This window comes from Thamnophis elegans, chromosome 4, assembly GCF_009769535.1.
Source record: "Thamnophis elegans isolate rThaEle1 chromosome 4, rThaEle1.pri, whole genome shotgun sequence".
NCBI lineage: Eukaryota > Metazoa > Chordata > Lepidosauria > Squamata > Colubridae > Thamnophis > Thamnophis elegans.
Window position 1 is genome coordinate 745426 of NC_045544.1, and position 18396 is coordinate 763821.

Sequence of the window (18396 nt, forward strand, 5' to 3'; positions counted from 1 at the left end):
CATTGCTTAAGCTCCCCTTTTAAAGGGAAAAAGAAGCGTAAATCGATGTGAGGGCTGAGCGAAGAGGGGCGATGCGTTTTTTCCTATGCGGAGAGAAAACATTTATCCTACGCACAGTTCTCTGGGGGGAAGTCCACTCATCAATTAGTTAAAGAAACATTGCAGCCTTTGTTCAAAAACCAAAAACAACATTTGTGCGTGGCCATGAAGAATATGTGAATCCTTTTGGACGGGTTGTGTAAAGCTCCTCTTGGAAGTTCTCTTTCCTAGGAGTGTAGCAATCTCAAGGGCAACAATAGACATATTTTATAAAGAGATGAAGGGTTTATGTAGGAAACATATTCAGCTTATTTATTTATAGCTCTTTCTATTATATAATTTTTAGTAATGGACTGTAAGAAGAATTCTCCAGTATTTTCTCATCCAATTTAGGGGCTCAAAATAGGCATTCATTTTAGCCACGTGTTCTCTGGCCGTGTCCTGCACAGGACTAAGGTAGCAGCTATTCTATTCTCTGGGTTTTCCTTCTTCGTGGGTTGCAAGACCCCAGAGCAGAATTTTAATCTTGAAGGAAGGAGTACACCAGAGCTGTACCAACATTAGATATTCAGTATCTTTAATATATGGTTGCAAAGGAGTGGATTGCTAAAAAAAATAAGACAGTTCTTACACTAAACAAGAGTTCTTTGGGAACAACTGTGGTGTTCTGAATTATCACTATGCAGTTAGGCTTGCTCATAGGTCTTCAGCTACTAAAAATAATTAACCCAGTGTTCATATCTGTGTGATGGAAAACTTACAGCAATGAGACAATTATCTCCAAGGAACCATGAACACAGGAGGTGGCTGCCTATAAAGACCATTAGCTGCAATTCTTCTCACCCAGCCGCCATCCTGGGACAAGAACGGCTGACTATATGTCGCTTTGCAGATTTTGGAGGGACGGAGGAAGGTGGAAGTTGTGTTGAAATACAGCAATAATGGTAATTCTTTCCCTGGGATCATTAGCATCGCAACTGATTTTCAGGAAGCTATTGATAGGTCAGCTGTAACACCAAGATGGAGGAATTTCAGCTGTGACCTAATTTCAGCTGTAATATAATATTAGGGAAGCTGGAAACAATATTCATATGCATACCTGTTATTAGCACTACATTTCTGAATCACCTGTTACTTAAATATACCATTAGCAACGAATGATTCCCCAACAAATAAAACAACTTAAAATAAGAAAAAAAAACCTTTCAATAAGTTAAATAATTATACGAATCCACCAAAACCAATATTAACTAAGGCCTTACTACTGACATCTACTTTCAAAGCTTCCCCCCAAGCAATCCAAAGATCCAACCATTATTCCAAATATACGGGGTCATTACAGAGAAGGGCTAACCTTGAATTTCTGCTAGGAGAATCAGCAGCTGTTCCAATATTTCTTAGACTAGGCCTGAAGGGTCCAGGGCTTTAAATAACCATCCACAATTATTCTGTAAGTGCTCATTTCCTGCATTTTGCCAGGAAACCAACTGGCAGCTTTTGAATCAACCAGGCTGCCAAATTTTGAGCCCACAGATTTTTTTCCCTATAACCTCTCCAGTCAAATTAAAGCACAGCAGGTTGAGTCTGCCAGTAGAAATAGTAATAGAACTTAAGATTTATATATCACTTCGTGGTGCTTTACAGTCCTCTCTAAGCAATTTACAGTGTTAGCATACTTCCCCAGCAATCTAGGTTCTCATTTTGCCAAGTTTGGAAGGATGGTAAGCTGAGTCAACCATGAGTTGGTTAGGATTGAACTGCTGGCAGTTGCAGAATTAGCCTGCAATACTGCATTCTAACCACTGCGCCACCATGGCTCCAACCTTCAAGTTATTGGCAGATGTAAGGAAAGGTAAAGGTTCCCCTCGCACATATGTGCTAATTGTTCCCGACTCTAGGCGGCAGTGCTCATCTCCATTTCAAAGCCGAAGAGCCAGTGCTGTCCGAAGATGTCTCCGTGGTCATGTGGCCGGTATGACTAAATGCCGAAGGCACGTGGAACGCTGTTACCTTGCCACCAAAGGTGGTTCCTATTTTTTCTACTTGCACTTTTACATGCTTTCAAATGGCTAGGTTGGCAGAAGCTGGGACAAGTAACGGGAGCTCACTCCGTTACGCGGCACTAGGGATTTGAACCGCCGAACTGCTGACCTTTCTCATCGACAAGCTCAGTGTCTTAGCCACTGAGCCACCTTACTGCCCTTACTGGCAGATGTACCGGTGTTCTAAAATAATTTTAAAATGGACAAAGGTGGTTAAGGCTAAGCTTGTTTTAAAATAAATGTTCCTGGTGTTGCCACAGTTTGAGGTGTCAGGGGAAGAGCCGGATCCGGAATGCGTATCAGGAGGCTAGGCGTCTTTCTGAAGATGTATATTACCCCATCAACTGTAAGTGCTGTCATGGTGCTCCAATCTTCCTTGGAGCCAGCTTCCTTTTTTTCCTTCTTTAAGCCAGTCCATGGCCAGATGTTGGTCCTCTCAGAAAACTCTTCGAAAAAGCCATTGTGGCACATTGTATCTCACCAGATGAAAAGTCCTGACAGACTCCATCAACAATTTCATGCAGATGTAAAAAGTGATGAAGGCAGAAGAGCCCTAGTGACACAGTGGTTAGAATGAAGTATTGAAAGCAAACTCTACCCAGAGCCTGGAGTTCGATCCTGACAGGCTCAAGGTTGATACATCCTTCTGAGGTTGGTAGCACGAGGACCCAGATTTTGGGAGGCAAATTGCTGACATTTTAAACCACCCAGTGAGTGATGTAAAGCACTAGGAACATATGTAAGTGCTATTGCTAGAAGGGAGGCACCGGATCTCTATATAAATTATCCGAAATAATTGTGTAGAAAATCAGTCTAAGAGATCAGAATGGAAGAGCTACAAAGCAAATGCAGATCCATTCCTTTCCCTCCCACCGAGACGATACAGAATAATATGGTAGATAAAAACAATCGTCACGCTCCCTCTGGGTGACAAAGATTCACCAAGCCCTCTAAGGCAATTTCAATGCCACAGCCCTCTGCCTAAAAATACGTTGTGAAATACGCCGGGTGGCAAAGGACCATCGTACTGAGGTTCCCATTACCTTTCCTTACCCCTGGCAGGAGTGGTTGCTGCCAGAGCACACAGCCGGGAGGCATATTTTGGCAGCCACCCATCTTAACTTCTATTTTCATTCTGCAGAACTAAAACACAATGTTCAAGATGTCTTGTTTCAAAGATCACATTGGAATGCATTTTACATCTTTTCTGAACATGCCCAACAATTCAGCCTTTCACAGATATGAATCCAGATCTCTGCACAACTGAGATCCCCCCCCCCACAATATAACAAGCAAGAATCCTGTTAATGACAAAACGCTGAAGGTAGCTTGTACCACACACTGTATACCTGCTCATAATCTTGGCACCCTTTTTCATTTCAGAATCTTGGAAGGAACCAGCACTGTGTCTCACTTAGCAAGGAACACGATGAATTCAAGGGGCTCACAAGCATGGAAATAAACCATCTTCCATTGTTGCCCCCTACAGCGGCTAATTAAGGTAGTCATTTATAGCTCAATTCCCCATGATGCTGTCTTGGCCCTTTTCAACATTGTCAATTAGTGTCCATCATTTCATTTGATGATAGTAAATCCCAAGTTTAACTATCTCCAGTTTGCTCCCTCATCATTTCTAGTTCAGATAATAGCCTGCAGATTGTTGCTAATCAAGCTTGATGAAATGTACAAAGCATTTCCCTGGATGTTCTCCAGCAGAACTAGGATTGTAAGATTATCAGAGACCTTATTTTCAGTTATTGAGAAGAGAGCATTTCAGGAGCTACGTAATTTGTGACACTTAAAAGAACTGGTCTGAGATGTGATATTGATTCTGGGAAGTATGGGACCATGTCAGAAAACCCCAAGTCCTTATTAATTTATCTCCCCCTTTATTTATTTATTTGTTTGTTTGTTTATTTTTGCAATTTTGTTTTTCTTCATCCAGCATGCCAGAATTTGGTTTAATGAATGAGACATTCAATAGCAGTTAGACTTATATACCGCTTCATAGGCCTTTCAGGCCTCTCTAAGCGGTTTACAGAGAGTCAGCATATCGCCCCCAACAATCTGGGTCCTCATTTCACCCACCTCGGAAGGATGGAAGGCTGAGTCAACCCTGAGCCGGTGAGATTTGAACCGCTGAACTGCTGATCTAGCAGTAGCCTGCAGTGCTGCATTTAACCACTGCGCCACCTCGGCTCAAACATTCTTTTCCCTATTTTTTTTAAATACAGTACATTCTGCTTGATGAAGTAATTATGAGTGCAGTTTAGCAGGCTAACTCACCCCTCACTGCCAGCAGTTCGATCCCAACTGGCTCAAGGTTGGTTGACTCAGCCTTCCATCCTTCCGAGGTCAGTAAAATGAGGAGCCAGATAGTTGGGGGAAATATGCTGACTCTAAACCACTTAGAGAGGTCTGTAAAATGGTATGTAAGTCTAGGTGCTATTGCTACGTGAACGTAACTGGATCTTCTACCTCTTTAATTGCGTTGTTAAAAGTGGTGGTGGTGGTGGTGGTTTCTCTATAAATTTAACCATTCTGTTATTTTATCCAATGGACTTTACCCAATAGACTCCAGGAGCTGTTTTTAGAGGTATAAGCCATTCCGCTGTGTATTCATAAACTTAGTGACTTGTCTCTTAAAGTTATAATACCGATATCTATTATTAAAACAATTTATTAGATTTGTCTCCCACCGTTCACCCATGATCTTAGGAAAATGGACACCGTGCTCCCTCCTTTATTATTCTCTAATGGGAAGAAGCTACTACTATCTTGGCTTTCCCTGCTGTGAACCTGGCTCCAATCACAGCTGACCTTTTGCAAAGGCAGAAGAAAAACTGCAATGCCAGAATTTTTCCCCACCCCTTGTAGCAGAATGTTTCCTTGAATGCATCATTTCACACGCGGAGAGTCTGCGGATGGGAGTGCTCTGGAACCGGAGATGCACCTGGGCAAAGAGCACCTTGGGTCAAATTGGATCTTGCTGCCCTGGGCTATTCAATGCGGGCTTTGTGAAAACTTAACATTGGTTGAAGAATAAATAAAAGAGTTTGTGCGAAAGGAGGAAAGGAAGAAAAGAGTACCACATTTCTGATTTGTCTTTACTTTACTTCAGGAGAGGGCTTAAAAGGAGAAAATGGAAGAAGGGACAGCTTTGAATATGTGTAATTGAATGATGACTATCTTGATGCATTAAGACAGCAGGGTAGAGTGTTTTTTCAAGCAATTATATCCATCAGTCCTTTCAGATTACAGTGGTGGATTGGAAAGTCACTGGCCAGCTACATGATTGCCAAAGTCCATTATTTTGAAGAAATAAAGCTTTTGCTTTCGGTATGTAATGGGGGCACCAAGGGTATTTTCAATACAAAGGAAGACAGAAAGCAAAGTCACAGCGTTTTCAGAAATATTCACTAATTTAAGTCTGCATTATCCCTTCTCCATATATTCATTTAAAGAAGACTAATACCAGCGAACAAGTATTTTATCACTGTCTTATAACAGAATAGTGGTGTTTTTTTAAAAAAAAAATTATTTTCAACAATCTTACTGGGGCTAAAAGCCTTGTGAAATCACCTTAATTTGACATCCATTAATTTATTTTGTTAACACAATTCAGTGTTTGGGTTGCAGCTTTTGGGAGAGACGTTTCATATCAGTCAGGTAGTAACATAAGCATTCTGATTTCACCTTATTAATAAACCTTGCACCTCATTACAGAGTCCTTATCGCAATTTCTCTGGCAATTGATCTAATAATTAAAAATTATCGTAAATAGTGACAGCATTTATTTAATCTTAAAGACCTCATTAATTTAATTCTCCCCAAATGCTGATATCTAATTGCCCCAATTTTCTATTTCACATGCAAACATACAGAGACAGCATTTTTTTCTCTTCTTCCTTTAATTACAAACCAGATTTAAATTTGTTTATTTGGTTACAGCCATTTCACATCCATTAAAATATAATCAAACACCTGAATGTTAGTGACACTATGGAAACCAATCTATGCTTTAGGAAACCAAAGACATTTCCATTTTGCCCAATGAATCTAAAATCCTTAACATCCTATAAGGCTGTACCGTTCTTTAGCGTTTTACTGTTATTCAGAGTTTAATTACTTTGATAATGGTAGCAAGACTGATTTCTTCCCAGCTATCCAACACTATTAATACAAAAACCAGGGTAAACTCTCCTGGTCTATCAGAAACTTTTCAAATTGGAAAAAATATATGATTTTGTAGTGAAAACAACGAAAAAGCAAAATCAAAGAGGGAGAAATTCTCCCTGTCCCTTTTTTCCCAGGTGTTCTATAAAATTCTATAAATCTGACATTTGGCTTAGTATTTTGTGATAACTCAGTTAGGGCGGCTATAAGCAATCAAACATGTTGATTATTGGGATGCTGTCCTTCTGCAAACTCTAAACACAGGAAGTTCAAAATTCTAGGTCCCTTCTTTGATAGAAAGTCCCTGACATTTAATGTCTAAATTGTATTTACATTTTCATCCTTTTTGCACTTCTTTTAAAGTACAAGACTGCCGCTTCAGCAATGGAGAAGAAGAAGAAAGGAGGAGAAAATGAGCTTTTCTTTTCATGTCTTTACAACAGCATCTCTACCCTCCAGGGAAATTGTGTCACTGGGAAGAAATGTCAAGGTTTCATTACGTTTTGTGCAAAGCATCCCTCTAACCTAATTTTCAGTGAAGCTGTCCATGCTCTGAATGGGGGTAAGTTTATAAATTGCATTAACGGATGTATTATACTATTGTGGATGACTGCCGCGCTATTAATCCGAAAGCCTTCAGAGATATGCAAGGTCACTTCATTCTCTTGAGTCTCGGCCTCCCCCTTGTAACAGGTCCCATGGAAGTGGAGGTTTTGGGGGGCACGTTCCTTCAAATGGCCCTTAGGCGTTTCAGAGAAGCCTTGATCAACAGAGGTTTAAATTTTACACTGAGAACTTTAAACAACCAGCCGATAAGTAATCAAAATATTCATACGAAGATTTGACCTGGAGAATGATATTCTAAAACTCTTCCTTCGCTTGTTTAATTGTAACTCAACACATCACCTAATGATAACTTGCCTGTTTATATTGATTGCCCATATTTGTCAATATTGCATCAAAGCCAGCTTCGAGAATTATGTAGAGGGGCCACATCAGTTGGTTTCACATTAATTTTAAGTGGCAGGGACCACTTTGGCAGTCCAAAGAAATGTCCATGGAAAATACCTTTCTGGAGCATTCAGGGAACTTGAAATTCATGAGTTCTTGTGCGTAAAAGAAAATTATTTGTGTAGCCTGCTCGTGCTTCAATAAGGAGGCATTATAAATATCACCAACCAGAACTATCACCAAGATTTTAGGATAATGTTCATTTCATAAAAGGACCCCAGTGCAAACATTACATTATCTAATCTGGGTCAATCACCAGGACCAGAGTTTTTGCCTTCCAAGCTTTCGGATTTATGCTGGAACCTCTCTTCAGGAACTTGAAAGGGTTCCAGCACCAGTCCGAAAGCTCGGAAGGCAAAACCTCTGGTCCCAGTAACCAACCAGATTGCAACATTATCCTGGGACACATATTCACCTGCCTGGAACCCACACTGCATTTCGGACGTTAAAACATTAGAGAAGGCCCAGAGGTTTTTTTTTACAAGAAGAGTACCCAACTCCTCTGCTCGTAAGGAAATTCCATCTGCCTCCAGGCTTGAAATTTTAGGCCTGGATCACCTTGAACGAGGCGGTCTACATTCCAACCTGAGCTCAGTGCACAAGATCATCTGCCATAATGTCCTACCTGTTAATGGCTAATTTCACTTCAACTGCAATAACAGAAGGGCTTATCAATAGATACAGACTAAATGTGATCCGTTCTGATCTTGATTGCAGGAAAAACGATTTCAGCAATAGAGTAGCAAGTGTGTGGGATGCCCTACCTGATCCTGTTGTTAGTTCCTCCAACCCCCTTAAGCTGTCTACTGTGGACCTTACACATTTCTTAAGAGCTCCCTAAGGGGGCGTGCATAAGCGCACCAGTGTGCCTCCCTGTCCTACTGTCCCATTTATATGTACTCTTTTTACGTGTGCATGGCTATGTTTTTGCTTATTTATATCCATTTATTTGTGCCATTTTTTCATGTGTTTTCATACTCGTTTCCTTGTATTTGTTGACAAATAAAATAAAATAAAATATTCATTTGCAAACATGACAGACTGCAATAGACTCAAAAACATCCAAACAGCATTTTGATCATTGATTCTTTGGTGGAAAGGTAAATGAGTACTGAGTTCAGATAGGACCTTCCCAAAAAGTGTGCACAAGCCTAGTTTCACATGTTCAACAGCACTAAAAGGCCAAATTGGCTTTGTTGGTATCAAAGTTCAAAGCAAATTCGAAATGATCCCCAGGAACCAGTGACGACATTGGAATGCTCGTGGGCCAGGTGATAAAGCCTTCAGTAACTGGGACAGCATGATACGGAATAAAAGTTAGCAAGCAGTGAAACCTGCCTAAAGTTCTCCTTCTTGTTTTGAATCCAGTAAGCATCTGCATTGGATGGGTTCGGCCTTTTGTCATTCTAACCCGACTCGCTTCATGGCCCCAGAAACAGCAGCTCCGGCAATATTTTGTGCTGTATCAGAATGACCCTTGGATGTCAGCCCTTGGATTTATGGTCTCCTTGGTGGAGGAACCGTAATGTGATTCACTTGTTTTCAAAACAAAATAACCAATATTAGACCGGCGTGGTATCCAGTGTTATCAATTCAATTTGGATCTGGGTAGGCAAAATTAGGGGGGAAACTTTAACACATTTCATTTATTCAGATGCACAGAAATGAGGAATCTGAACAAAGAAGGATAACAGATTTGAGTGATTATGTTTTGAGTTTAACTAAAGAATACCTGATGAATTCAGATGAGATTGTTTAGAAGAACAGTGTTTAGAATTAGAGTTTTACTTTATACGTATTAAGGAAGGAGCAGGAGTTTAATGCAAGACCTAAAATTGGCTGAAACTGTACAATATTCCTTAGTTTCTATCAGACATTTGTTTCAATTGGGATAGAAACATTTTCATGGCGGTACAACATATATATAAAAACAGTTTGAGAGAAAAAGCAGTTGCATAAGATAACCCAGGTACGATATGGACTAATACGTAAATGTCAACTGCTATCATATTTTTCAATATTTTCTGATCATCAAAATATTATAGATCATACAGACACAGATACTACTTTTACAGTTGAATCAAATGTATCCTTTAAAAAAAATCAAATTTTCAGAATTGCTAATGTTTTTCCTTAAAAATTCCTGAAAATCGCCCCATATTGCATTTCTGCATTAGCCAGCATCGCCATCTACAATTGGAAGAAACTTCCCTGCTGGCTTCAAAGGATTCTGTATTACTGGGTCACACAGACAATTGGCTTGTGCAAAGCTGTCAGCCTAAATCAGGGCATCCCGTTGACCGCCAATCTGATCCATGTCACCCTTGAGAAAATAATCCATTCATAACACAAGGCAGGTCAATATCAGAGTTAAGTATGTGACCGTTACAAGGAATCCGCAGGGCAGTCGGAGATGGCCCTTGCTTCAACCTGCCCTCTGCAGGAAGAACACTGAGGATGTGCGCCACCTGGCGGCTGTGGAAAAGAGATACACTTAAAATCCCTCCCTTTTTTTTTTAATACATTAGGAAAAAGGGGAGTTATTCATATTCCACGCTTGCTGCAAAAGGGGCCATTTGCGTCATTGTGTAGAATAGATGACTTGCATTCTCTTTCGCTTATGTGCTCAGAAAGAAATAGAAAGAAATATGAATTTTTGTCTTGGCAGAAAACAAAATCAAAGTAAGAGTGTTCAATGAGAATTAAAGGTAAAGTTTCCCCTTGCACATGTGTGTTAGTCCTTCCCGACTCTAGGGGGTGGTGCGCATCTCCGTTTCAAAGCCGAAGAGCCAGCGCTGTCCAAAGACATCTCTGTGGTCATGTGGCTGGCATGACTAAATGCCGAAGGTGCATGGAACGCTGTTACCTTCCCCCCAAAGGTGGTCCCTATTTTTCTACTTGCATTTTTACATGCTTTCAAACTGATAGGTTGGCAGAAGCTGGCTCAATCTCACCGGCTCAAGGTTGACTCAGCCTTCCATCCTTCCGAGGTGGGTGAAATGAGGACCCGGATTGTTGTTGGGGGCGATATGCTGACTCTGTAAACCGCTTAGAGAGGGCTGAAAGCCCTATGAAGCGGTATATAAGTCTAACTGCTACTGCTATTGATTAAGCCCAGTCTATTTTACCTGGAACACCATCCATTTTCTCCCTAAATTTTCACGTGATGATCTGAAAATGCCGAGTGGAGAATGAGCAGGGGGCTTGGTGGCCTTTTCTTTCTTTGGCTATTAAGCAGAAACTACACATCACCAAGACCAAGGATTCCCCCCCCCCCTTGCTAATTTGCTTAGCAACTTAAAATGCTTCTTCATCCATTATGTTTTAAAACGAGTTGCTCATTTTTGTAAAGATTATTTTCAAAACACAAGCACACAAGCAGAACATAATGTGTGAAACACAAGGGCAGTGAGATACAAAGATTTCAAATGGATAAATGAAAATCTGCGTGGTGTAGCGGTTAAAATGCAGAGTCTGGGGAGACCAAGATCCAAGTTCCCGCTGAGCTCCGGAAGCTTCTCGGGAGACTTAGGGCTGGTCCCCCTCTTTCAGATGAAACCACTTCACAGAATTATTGTTGTTGTGGAGATAAATGGAAGATTCACAAAGGAAGCTGCCTTGAACTTCAGGGGGAAAAACAGCATGCAAAAGCTAACAAGCAAAGCAACCCAATTTACAGCTCAGGATAAAGAGCTGGGCTCTACTCACTGAAGAATAAATGTCAGATGAGGTTAATACATATGCTCCAGAACCACAAACAGCCTAAGCTTCACTAAAGGTAAAGGTTCCCCTGGCACATGTGTGCTAGTCCTTCCCGACTCTATGGGGTGGAGCTCATCTCCATTTCAAAACCAAAAAGCCAGCGCCGTCCGAAATTGTCTCCATGGTCATGCGGCCAGTATGACTTAAACGTCAAAGATGCACGGAACGCTGTTCCCTTCCCACCAAAGGTGGTCCCTGTTTTTCCATTTGCATTTTTACATGCTTTCAAACTGGTTGGCAGAAGCTGGGACAAGTAACAGGAGCTCACACTGTTGTGCGGCGCAAGGGATTCGAACTGCCACAGTGTCTTAGAATTAAATAATGCTGATAAATGTTGCACAAAATATTGCTAACAGATATATTATATCTTAAATGGGCATTTTTAGAACTTTTAGCATACACACATAGCCAAAATATAAAAAGGCTTAATGTACTAAAAAACAAATCAACTTTTTAAACGCATCCTGGTGAGTTTAATTAATACGACAATGTGGTTACCTCTTGTTTCATAAAACCTTGGGGAAGCAAGTTGCTGTGTTTCATTTATTTTTTGGATTAAAATTCTCATAATGTTCAGACACCAGAGTGGTAGCTAAGACTAACACACCAGGAAGACACCAGATTGTCTGTTCCCAATGCACTTTTAAATGTGCTCTAACGGTTAGATTAATACATTAATGCATTCTCAACCTATCTTGATTTAAATACATGATTTTGCCCAAATAGATCTGTAGATCTGTCAATGGGGAGAAAAACACTTGAATCTTTTGATGTTATGGATTCTGTGATCATCATAATGCAGTACTTGAAAACAGACCATATTGATTTCTGAAGTGAACAATTTCTTGGAGGGTTTGTGGCTCTTCTACCCCAATACTAATGATTCTTAAGATCTCATTTCACTCGTCATTTTCACAGCATATACAAATGAATCCCTCTGACACCAATGCACTGCAAATAGAAGCAAATAAATTACTGTTAAGCAGTATGCAATTTCAGCTGTCTTTGGCCCATTTGATAAAAATGAATAGTGTCATCTTGTTCAGTCCACTGGGTAATGGGACAGTTAATCAAATTGTTTACCAGCTAGAAATGGAAGGGAAAAAAGATACAAATATTCATTTTTATTTGTAATCATGCTTTGGTGATCCTTAAAGAGTGTCATTAAGTTTGTTTGGGCAAAAATATACCATTATACAAATTAGATAAAGGTTTCCCTAGGGGGCGGTGCTCATCTCCGTTTCAAAGCCGAAGAGCTGTCCAAAGACATCTCAGTGGTCATGTGGCCGGCATGACTAAATGCTTGAAGGTGCACAGAATGCTCTTACCTTCCCACCAAAGGTGGTTCCTATTTTTTTCTACTTGCATTTTTACATGCTTTTGAACTAGGTCAGCAGAAGCTGGGACAAGTAATGGGAGCTCATTCGGTTACGCGGCGCTAAGGATTCGAACTGCTGACTTTTCCGATTGACAAGGTCAGTGTCTTAGCCACTGAGCCACCGCGTTCCTTATACAAATTAGTAGTATCCAAATTAAGATACTGCAAAAGCACATGTACAAATCCCAGCTGCATGAACAAACAATTGAAACACAGCAGTTGAAAAGATCAAAGCATAATAATACTGTATTTTTAAATATAACCAGTACAGTAGAGTAACTTAAAAGTGAGGGAAAGTGGATTGCATCATTTCAAATGACACATGAAATGTACATTACTAAAAAAAACGAAAAAAAAAGGCATTTATTTTTGGGTTTTGGCAAATTTGCCCCTATAGCAAACCAGGGAGGCACTTAACAGACACTGCATTCACTGAACAACTGCTGCAAAAAGATTGCAAAGTCAGGCTGGCCATATGAACAACCCGTTTTCCGATAGTTGTGAGTTATGTCCATGATGGGCAGACTCCATTATGGTCAAAACTTGAGGACTTCCCGTATCAGATTGAAATCCATAACTGAAATCTGTCATCCAAGTCAATCGTGATTTAAGATGCAAAATGCTTGCAAAATTGGAATAGTCAATCTTCTATTTGAGTGGTATTTTGCTTACAACCTTCCCCTCTGAAATGCGATAAGGCAGACGTTACGAACTTACAGGTATAACATGTACTCAATAGTTTTGCCAAGTATCTCTAGCAGCCTGATGGGTTTGTGGCTTTCCTGTCAAGTTTCTCGTATCATCAGTCATTGTGTTACTTGAAATAAACTGACCTTTTGAGTTTTCTAACTTGTAAGTGCTAAATTTATGTTAAGCATGCAAGTGTTGAATTTATGAACAGGGCAGCTGAAAGTAGTACAAAAGTTCAATCAGGAGCTTGAAAAAAGAAATAGAGCTGTAAAAACTTCATATAGAGATAGGAATAATTTTAAGCAAAACCTGAAAAAGGTTGGAGATTCCTGCTTTAAGTATAAAGCAATGCTTGACATGAGCCGAGGTGGCGCAGTGGTTAAATGCAGCACTGCAGGCTACTTCAGCTGACTGCAGTTCTGCAGTTTGGCGGTTCAAATCTCACCGGCTCCAGGTTGACTCAGCCTTCCACGGTGGGTAAAATGAGGACCCGGATTGTTGTTGGGGGCAATATGCTGAGTCTGTAAACCACTTAGAGAGGGCTGAAAGCCCTGTGAAGCGGTATATAAGTCTAACTGCTATTGCTACTGCTATTATCTAAATATAAAAAGCAATGGGTGGAAAATCCTTAGAGAGAGATCTTACTCAGAACCAAAGGAGGCGGGTCCTGATGGTGAGCAAAAAAAATAAGCTTGTCTCTAGAAGTTGTGGGTGCTCCATTACTGGAGGCTTCCCAATGCACAGCCATTGGTCTGGAAGGGTCTCTCCTGCTTAGGCTTGGACTAGAAGGCCTCCGCGGTCTTCCTTCCAACCCTATTGTTCTACCTGAGGGAGTCAAAATGTTCAATATAAAAAGCATCCAATTAACAGGAGGGACCAGGCTGTGGAGAAGGCACGGCGTGAGCAAAAGGACAGGTGCATCTCCACAGGCTTTTAGGGGGTCCTTTGGAAAACTAACAAGATTGCGCCCGCAACCTCTCCTCGTTTCTCCTTTTTGCAAAAGGTCTGCTGTTGCGTTGCTACGACAACAGGAAGCTTGCAGATTCCTATCTGAAGGGGAGAAAAGGAATAGGAGAGAGAAAAGAAGAGGGTGGTGGAGACAGTTGGAGAAGAAGGGCAGGGAGGAGAAAAAATATATGAGGCAGGAATTGAAAGAAGGGAGCATTGCACATACCGCCTTTCTTGCAGTGATCTCATGAACGCGGAGAAACTTAAGCAGAGACAACGGTTGCATAAATACAAGCAGGCTTTAAACTCTGGAAACAGAATGAAAAACTGGCTCTACCCTCAGCAAAAGAGAGGGAAAGGAAAACTTACTTATTTAATTAAATTCATATAGCCGGTCATCGCACGAGGAGTGACTATTACATACAGATATATGTAGTTATACTCAGATTAAACTATTATTAGTTTATTATTATTAATAAAGTTCTACTCAAACTTGTGGATTCTGTTTTCTGGTCTAACCAAAACAAAGCCATTACTGAATATAATCGCAGGTACACATTTCTTTTTCCCTACGGTCAAATCGTTAGACTTTTGTTTCTAAGTGGCACCCACCATGCACCATTAAGCAACTCTTGTTTATCAAGAGGAAAATAAAACTTCTCAAAATCTATCTGGTTATGAAAAAGAACATTCAGGATATTGTATTTTTTGGTTTTTAAGCAGTACACAGAGGGATGGGCTTCAAAAATTTCAGCAACGGTTGCTGGGTGGTGGGTATGGCCTAGTCGGCCTCCTGCACCATGGCGGGGGGGGGACACAACATTTTCAACTTCCCCAGGCTCCGGAGGTTTTCTTCGAGCCTCTGGGAGAGCGAAAACTTCCCTCCCCAGGCTCTGGAGGCCCTTCGGAACTTCCGGGAGCCCCATTCCCCCCCCCAGAGCCTCTGAGCCAGCCCTAAACTGACCTCACATCCAAAACGGACCATGTGGAAACTCCTGGGAGGGGAGGGATGAGAGTGGCCAGCCAGAGGTGGGATTTGGAGGTTCTACGAACTAGCTGTAACGTTAGCTACGGGTTTTCCCGAACCTGAGCGAACCCAGAGCAGCCCACTCCCGAGTAGACATAAAGCTTTCCTCCATTGTGAAACTCAAAGCAATGACTTCTGAGAGGCTATGTCTCCAAATCCAGATCTGCTTAACTCGGGTCTAAAATGGCTACATTATGGACCCTTGCACTATATCCCATGGGTAAGTTATGAACTGCAGTGGATAGGACACCATAAAATCAATACAGGGAGAAAAAGATTTTTTAAAAAACCAAGGAAGCTTTTATTATTGGCTTACACCGCAGCATTATTAGTTTAAAAACGGAATACTATTTTGATCATAATTAATCACCTGGATTAGTAGACTAACACATGATACAAAATAAGCAATCCTTTGATTGTAATTGTATGGCACACAAACGTGATTAATGCTAATCCCTTTGTCATTTTTTTTACTTATTTCATAAACCAGAGAGTATACCTCTGCCTAAGTCTGCTTAAATGAACAGATAACCAAAGTATATTGGAACAACAGAGTCCAGAATTAAACAGCTTGAAGTGATTAAGTTATTGATTTAGCTACATTCATTAGATGGTTGATTCATTAAATCCCAGAGAAAAAAACATTAGCGGATGCACTAAAATGTCAAATTAAGCAAGTCATTCTAATGTTTTATGCAACCCTTGTATTATTTCTTTTGCTATCTAGGACAGGGGTCAGCAAACTGCGGCTCTGGAGCCGCATGTGACTCTTTCATCCCTCTGCTGTGGCTCCCTGTTACCAACCGGCACCACAATTTTGAGAGGAGCTTCTGGTTTGGGGGAGGGGGAATCAGGGTGTGCCAAAAGGAGACGCTATGGCAAGAGGCGGGTTTTCTGGTCCTGGTCAGCTCCACAATTCACAGGGCTTTCAGTTAGGACAGGTAGAGGAAAAGGGATGCCACACAAGGAGGAGACTCTATGGTGGGGAAACCAGACTTCTGGTCGGCTCCAGAATTGAACGGGGGGCTTCCGGTTAGGACCTTTGTGGCTCTTTGAGCATTTAAGATTGCTGACCCCTGATCTAGGACATCTCTTAAAGCAGCCTTTGCAACATGGTGCCCTTCATATCTGCTGCACTGTAACAACACAACAATAAAATACAAATTATATGTCAAGCCAAACAAGACTTGATGCCAAAGTTAAAGAAATAAACCCTCTCCTCATAATTATGTTAATTACAATCTTCTCTACTAACACTGTAATAAAACTGGAGGACGGAGAGAGGGAAAATCCTAGGAAAGTGTGCAGCCAGATAATAATCTATACTGAAATTAATTCCTCTTGATGTTCCTTGCCTTCTTAGCTTCCACTTAGGCAATCTGTCATCCATCAAACCTTTCATTTTGTCCCAACGATAAAAACCTGTCCATTTAAACTGGTAACCAAATGTCTGCAGAGATGTGAGACATCTAGATTTGCCACATTTTCCTGTCTCTCAGCCTATTTTTTGTCTCTCAGCCTCATAAAATAACTATCAAGAGAAAAGCAGAGAAACCCCACCTCCTTCTAGCACTGATGATGTTACCTAGTTGGGCAATCAAACATCTGCAAGCAAACAGCCAAGCTCAGGGCTCGGCAAATACTTAAATACTCTTAAATACCCAAAGAGCCATTTAGACCTGTTTCCCATAGAAAAGAAAACTCCAGGAGCCACAAAACCCTTCCCAGGCCCGACTATTTCCTGAGCGGCCACAAAACTAGTATATGTAGTTGAATTAAACATTCTGTTTTCTTCTAAAACTTTTCTTGATTCCTTGATTTATCCATGGTTGACCTACCTGGGTTGAAAAGCCCATTAAATTGTGTGCCAGAGGGTGTTGCACATTACTGGTTGTGACGCATATTTTGAGCAAGAGGGAGCTGCAGCAGAGGGACGAAAGAGCCACATGCAGCTCCAGAGCCACAGGTTGCTGACCCCTGAGTTATATTGTTACCTACATGCCATGACACTGGTCCCTATTTACTTAAGTATCTAGCGTTTTCTGTACGATTACCTACTCAGTGGCAGTCACAGTGTGATGGGTGTCTGCTTAACACAAGAAATCTTCCCCCTACAGGGTCACATGGTACACAAATGGCCATGGGTGAACTGAACACCAGGTAGTCATTATGCAAAAGTGCCGTCTTCTTCCACAAACTGTTTCCTTCGTAAACATCTATGGAAAGTGATTTATTTGCCCAGAAGCAGTCCTGAAATGGGGAACAATAACTGCTATATATTCCTAACGTTTATTCAATTTCTATTAGAAGTGAGAGTTTACCTGTCAATTGACCTGCAACTGCTCTTAAAGGAATATTTGACCTTTTGATAAGGTTAATACGTATCTTTCTACACAGATAAGAATGGGAAAAACATAAATATTGTTTCTGCTGTTTAATCTGTTTCCTCTTAATATAAATAGGAAATATATCTCATTAAGTTGTGTTAGGAAATGTAAACAAATGTTACATCTATTTGAAATTTTATGTAGAGAATTAAGCTACATACCAAATCCAAATTATTTAACGTTCTGATTCCCCCAAAATCCACTCTTTCCATTTTTATGTGAAAAATTCTTTAGTTAAGGATATCACTTGATGTATTTGAAATGCTTGCAGCAAGTAGATTCATCCTTTGTTAACATTTACGGTAGCATAAAGAACAAAATGAGTAGTGCCTTCAATTGCCGGCCACGCCAAATCAAAATTCAACTAAATGTAAGTCCAGTAAATTCTTCATGAAGCTGATACTAGTACCCAAAGAATGCTGAGAATAAAGTAAACTTAAATTAATAGCATTATAAATATATTCTGTCCTGACCAACCCTGAAAAAAGTAATTTACTATGTAGCAAAAATAAAATTCATTTGGACATTCAGAAATATGACCCCAGCCTATACAAAATACCTGACAATAATGAAATTCAAGAACCACACAAAACTTGTACAATTGCGGTTTCTAATGCAGTCTCCCAAACAGAACTGCTTAATTTTGTACTGTGGTCTGCCGACTCACTAATAAATAGGAAATATGAAATAAATATGAGTCAGCAGTGCGCGGCGGCAGCCAAAAAAGCGAATACAATCTTTGGCTGTATAAACAGAAGCATAGAACCAAAATCATATGAAGTATTAATACCACTTTATAAAACCTTAGTAAAACCACACCTGGAATATTGCATCCAGGTTTGGTCACATTACAAAATGTTAAGAATGTGAAAAAATGTGCAAGTAGGAAAGTTAAAGGTTTAGAGCAGTGTTTCTCAACGCTGGCAACTTGAAGAT

General features: G+C 40.5%; 1 protein-coding gene across 1 annotated transcript in view; it reads right to left on the minus strand.

Moving 5' to 3' along the window:
* The window catches only part of ERICH1 (glutamate rich 1), a 77340-nt gene that overhangs the window by 23306 nt on the left and 35638 nt on the right, over positions 1–18396 (minus strand). The window lies entirely within an intron of this gene.